This window comes from Apostichopus japonicus, chromosome 8 (assembly GCF_037975245.1).
Source record: "Apostichopus japonicus isolate 1M-3 chromosome 8, ASM3797524v1, whole genome shotgun sequence".
Lineage (NCBI taxonomy): Eukaryota > Metazoa > Echinodermata > Holothuroidea > Aspidochirotida > Stichopodidae > Apostichopus > Apostichopus japonicus.
The window spans coordinates 35,333,727-35,339,878 of NC_092568.1; the positions used below are offsets into that span (position 1 = coordinate 35,333,727).

Below are 6,152 nucleotides of genomic sequence, written 5' to 3' on the forward strand. Positions count from 1 at the left end.
TCGGTGAAAGAGAAAACACAGTTCGATAATTGGTCCCAATTAATTCTTCTTCTGCCGACTGCCATAAAAATAATATCGAAATCATGATTCTACGGTGCCAAATTTGATTTAAAATATGCACCAGATTGCATCTAAGGACGTTTCAAAACTAAAAATTTTCCAAAGGGGAGGGGGACACCCCCTCCCCTTACACCCCTCCCCCATTTCAGTCACCACTTCCCAGATCCGTCGGCAAATCAAATCCTCCACAACCCCCCCCCCCCTCCAACAAAAAAACTTCGCTACGCCCCTGTCCGCGTGTTGCGAGATTAAGTGCCAATGTTTCAAAACTACATTTTTCAAATGCGTGGTTTTGATATGGGGTGTATAGGAAAGATTGAACACCATTGGTAGTTCCTTTTGTTTAGGCTTGGTAGTGAGGTATTGCCCACGGTTTTCAAATTTTATGCCTTTCGTGGTTGAGGCAATTTCCTCTTTCTTATAGTTACCGAGTAAGTTTCTCTGTGAACGCATTCTTTTTCTGTAAGAAATCAGTGTCATTGTTACAGAGACGTGCGTATCGTAATACTTCCCCTTTAATGTAGCCTTTAAAAGTGGCAAGTGGGTGTGCAGAGTTTCTGTCGAGGTATTGGAAAGTTTCCGTGGGTTTGGTGTAGACTTTGGTGTCTAATAACCCATTGGTTTCAAACCTTGGACCTTTGAAGATTTTCAAATTTAGGTATGTTACCTCGGTGTGTAATATTTCTACACTGTAAAACCCAACACGTCAAGACAACTTGAAAAAGTCGAGGTAACCCGCTGCCTTAACTTTTTTAAGTTCACTCTACTAACCCAGAAACTCCATAAGTAAAACTTGACAGTAGTGGTTACAACCAACTCGCTGGTTTTACTTTGTTACACTTCATGTTCATCAGTTGTGGCAACAGATATCAGCAAAGTCCAACAAATTTAATCTTTATCTTTTTTTGAGCAAAAGCTGGGCAAGTTATGGTAACTAAAACTTTAGAGCTGATACAGCATAGCCTTTCCTCTTTAAACTGACAAGACCAATTCAAGTTTTTCCCACTTTCCATTATCTCCAGAGTTAACTTTGAATATTTAAGTTGACGCTACTTGGCATATTCTAGGCAGCGGGTTACCTCAATTTAATTAAGTTATGACAACAGACAATTTTAGTAAAGAAAACTATATATTGCTAAGTTAACAACACAACTTTATTTTCAACCTCTGAAGTCAGTAACAATGTACTTTAACAAGGAAATAGAAGAAATAATCAAACGCATAAAAAGTGCCTAATACTTTTATCGGTGGAAACAACGCCAAAATGTATCAATAATGAGATACAGAAGAACATGGAGCATGGGTACATGCCTGCTGCAATCATTCATTTCCATGATTCATTTGAGATAGTAAATACCAATTTCAAGTGCATGTGTTCTTTGGTATGAAATACTGAAGTAAATTTAATATGTTATGGCTGCTGGAAATAACCAATGTTGTTAAAAGCCAGGAAGTAAGAAGTAACAACTCCTCTCAGCCATTTACAATATGATTGTTTTAGCTAAAGACTTTTAATTTTGTGGCAAATAGTTTTATAGGTGAATCATAATTACATCATCATGTAAATAGGCAACGATGCTCAAAACACCAATGTTTCATTAACTAAAGGAATGCACTTAAAGCTGTCATTAGCAAAGCTATAGTGATGCGACCAATTGCTCTTGCATCTGTTTTTATGACAAAGACTAGTTGTGATGGATAAGAGCATTGTTCAATTGTGAAAACCAAGCATAGAACAGGAACTTCATCTTTTCAATGATATGAAAAATTTCTTTTGAGGATATTTTGATCCCTTATATTAGAAATTACCATTAAAAACTAGTTCCCATGAAAGCTAAGGATATGTTGGGGAATCACATACAACCTTTCATCCTAGAAAGGGGTATATGAAATCAAGCCAGGGTTCAGCAAATAGCCTCTGTTTGGTCCTCTGTACTCAAAAACTTACATTTTAATCATAAGATAAAGCAACTCTGTAAAACTCTTTTAATAATCTGAGAGGAAGCACAACAGTCTTTGCTCATGAAAACCTGCATGCAAAGTAAAGTCATAATGAAAAATGTTTGGTTTTTAGATCTTTACAGCAAAGCACTTTATTTTTACCCATTTGGAACACAAAATACTTTGAAAGAATTCCATTGTCAATCCTGTCTTTTGCCAGTTTTTGGATCCTTCAAACATTTGTATTACTGTGATTTGAACACCACATGAACTATTTAAACACTTCAGATGCATGATAACTATGAATGTTTATAATGGAATGTAACGCCACAGGCATGGCTTCAAATTGTTAAGAGGGTTTTTTAAGTAGCCTGATGGTTTATTTTTTGTTGATAAATTACACTAAAACAGCAATATATTAACTTCTTTAACTAAAGAATATTATTGTTTAAGCTGTCATTAGAAAAAATATTCCGCAATCCCTTTTTCTTGAATCTATATCCAGGACACAATTTGTACTTACCATGAATCAAATAAACCAATGGTGTTGTTAACATATACAGTAGAATGCAAAAATGAAACAAACCAAAATTAAAGTAAATTTCCTCCAAGGTGGTAATAAAAACTGTAAGAATTTTGACCAAAGGTGACCATATTTGAATTTCTGGTATTTTTGGGGCAAATACAGCATACCTTTATGCTAGTTTTGCATGTAATATTGTACAAAATGTAACTGTTAAATTGTCACAAGGTAATTTCTAATAAAAAGTATGTACTCTTATTTACTGTATTTTAAGTATTGCTAAAACAAGAATATAGATGAATGAGCTCTTGTATTATCTGATCATACCATACACTACAGAATGTGTTATATAGCCTACCCCTGTCTCAAAGAGAAACAAGTTCTGAAACTTTTGTCTGGTTGACAATATTTCCACCATTCTGTCAAGGTGTTGGTCTAGTGAAGAAAAGAAAGTGCTGTCCAGAGCAAGGTTGCTTAACCTCGAAAACTCAGCCTTCAACTGAAAGAATAAAATGAGAAATGTAGAAAACAATATTTAGTTAAGTTTGCCCCATGAAAAGAAGATGGCTCCCTTTTGCCAGGTAGCAATATTATAGAAAGCCATTTCGAAGGTGAGAGTATAAATGCAACTTGTAAGTGCATTTGTCGATGGTAGTCAACTGCCAATCGGAATCCTGGGTAAGACCATATATAATATACAGTTATAAACTAATTTTACAGGTATTTAGTGCAGATATTAGTGACAAACAAAATAAGTAATGGTGACTGACATCCATGGGTTAAAAAATACATCTACCGGCTAATTACTGATCAGATCACCCTGCTGCACCATATTAGGCCACATACTTTGTATCTCTTTTTTTCTGTATTTTACCAAAATTTTATACATAAGAAATAAAACATCTCTAACACTAATCACCCACTGTGATTACTTTTACTACTCATTATACACTGCAGCTACTATATCATGAAAAATACAAAACAAAATGTCCAATTTTAGTGAAGGAGGCAGCACCTCCAATAAGTTAATGAACAATTAAGGAACTTACTTCACTGGGAAGAAATAAGGCGGGCATCTTTCTACCATTTCGTTGACGGCTGGCGCATTTAAGACCAGGTCCTGTCTACGGTATGCATAGGTCCTTATCATCATCCTTTAAATCTTGTCCATGTCCCTGTTTCTCTTTGGACTTCTGTGCAAAAGTTTTCTCAATAAGACTCCATACTTGTTGCATCTTCTCCAAATTGGAGTGTCTGGTAAGTAATTTATTTCTGCTCTCTTTGGTTTTTTGTGTTTTGATGAAGACGTTCCAGGGTAGGAGCGCTTCCTTGAGTTAACGTTTAGTTCCATGCAGTCCAACTTTCTCATATTTGCTCTAAGATTACCCATCTTAAATTTGATGCTGTTAAGCATTTCATCATAGCCAGAGGAACTTCCCTTTTCAGCCAAACAAGGATAGGTCCTCATGATTGCTTTTGTTACTTCAGTGTATTCCATGTGTGTTGGATAAGCTTTGTACTCCCAAATGCGGTTAGCAATCGCATCAAGGAACTGACTTTTGTGATCTTTGCTTAAGTCAAGGTGCTTCTTTCCTTCTGACAGATACTTTCTATTACCATCTTCAAAAACCAGTTCAAGCTCTGGGCCTACTTTAGGTACCTGAAAGACCTTTGGCCAACACCCTTGTCTCAGTTTGGCTTCTACCGACTGTATGTCATCATTTGAACTAACACTCATAGTGTCATGTGAGCTTCCGAACGAACCGACAGATGACAGTGAGGGTGTACTACTCCGATAGCACTGATCTTCAGCAATCAGTGTATATCACTTGGACAGATGCACATGTCTCTGGTAAATCATTTGCATTAGTCAGATTCACCATCTCACCGCCAAAGTCTGGATCAGCATATTGCAAAGTGAAACTGCCTTCAAGGCTTAACTTATCTTTCAAAGTTTCCATAAGGTTTTCAACAGACTCTGGACGTTGCTCAAGGGACACCTTCTGAATGTCCTTTGGTGACAACACTACCCTCAATTTGTACATAGTATCAATATCTGAGCAATCCTATGCATGAAAAGAGAACAATGTAAGTGAGTTAGAAGCTGGCTATATCGTTTCGTACACTCCCCTTAGAATTACAGTACTGTACCACATAGTAATATTTTAGCAGTAAGTGCAACAACCCATTCAGCTGCAGTATACCAAATGCACTGCATAAATATGCAGTATGGCAGCATATCTACTGTACATCTACTCTTGGCTACTTGCATGGGTAGATATTTTGCATGTAAATGTCATCCAAGTACTGCATCTTTCAATGTTTAGTAAGGCTCATGCTTTATCACAGACAACTCAACTTAGGGTAACTCCGATTGTTCTTCATGTACAGTTTCAACACAACCACTTTAGCTTCTCTCATAGTGTAGGAAGTTAGAGGGTAGTAATCTTTAAGATTACCTGGACAAACTACTTGATCATAGTTTTCAGTCTCTGTCACTTTGTATGCTCCAATGTGGCTTTGAAAAATAGATTTATGCAATTTTACTACAAGCCATCCATCGTTTTTATCAACAATAATAGTTTGTATATTTGCTAGTACAGAATGACCACTATCACTGCCAATCACAACAAACATATCTCTAAATTATACCTCATTCAAATTTGCTAATCAGTACCATGTATTAACCACATGAGCTCATACTGATGAACCGAATGTTTTACTCCTTTGTCTCACACTGCGCAACTGTTAATGGTTAGGCCTATCTGTAAAGCTCTATAGCCTAACCTAATGCACAGCCTACGTTCAACGTGAAATGGAGCTTATAAATTTTGTAGGCTAGGCTGTTGAAATTGTAGCTTTTCTAATCCAATTCAATCACGCATATAATTTTATGCTGCAAGTTTTAAACTTTGACTTGGGCTAATTTTAACTACATATTTTAGATTCAGTCGAATCTGCGCGAATATCATTACTGTATTGAGCATTAATCATTCTAAATACGAACCGTAAATCATCTTGGGAAAGCTGGCCCCTGACGTATGTTATCTACTTAGTCGATATACGCGCGCGAGCGATCACTTACCGGTAATTTTGTTGCAAATACGCACAGTCTTCTCTTTCCAGTCGTTTTCATGTAGAAATGTTTTGATACTCGACCATCACAAGTTGAAACAACGATATCTTCATACGTTGATCTACGTTTCCGCATAAAACTTACGTAAATCATGTTGTAACGCTTATATTAACATTATTGAGTCATCCTGACTGTCATAACCCTTGTTCAGAAAGCTCATCTACCGGTTGGGTTTTACAGTGTACCGTAAACTTTAAGAAGCGCTGAATCTCATTCAACCTGTTTACTAGTTGTTCAAGTTCCTGAGGTGAACCGTCGTAAAGCAATAGAATTTCATCTCTATAGCGAAGCCATTTTAAGATTTTATTATCTGTCGGTAAAATCTGGTTTTCCAGTCTATGCATGACGATATCACAGATTTCCGGAGAGGCTTGGCTACCCATGGCGCAACCGATCTTTTGTAGATAGAATTGGTTATTGAACTCGAAACAGTTTCTTGTTAAAAATAAGTTCAATTAGTTTGCGCATGGATATGGAAGATATTTTATTTAT

The 6,152-nt window shown here is 36.5% G+C and overlaps 1 long non-coding RNA gene across 1 annotated transcript; it reads right to left on the reverse strand.

Moving 5' to 3' along the window:
- Window positions 1-739: 739 nt before the first annotated feature.
- On the reverse strand, window positions 740-5,847 carry LOC139971763 (uncharacterized). The gene is made up of 3 exons (XR_011794479.1): window positions 5,610-5,847; window positions 3,574-4,590; window positions 740-3,023 (listed from the first exon to the last, which is right to left on the reverse strand). It is a non-coding gene; the product is annotated as an uncharacterized lncRNA (long non-coding RNA).
- Window positions 5,848-6,152: the final 305 nt, after the last annotated feature.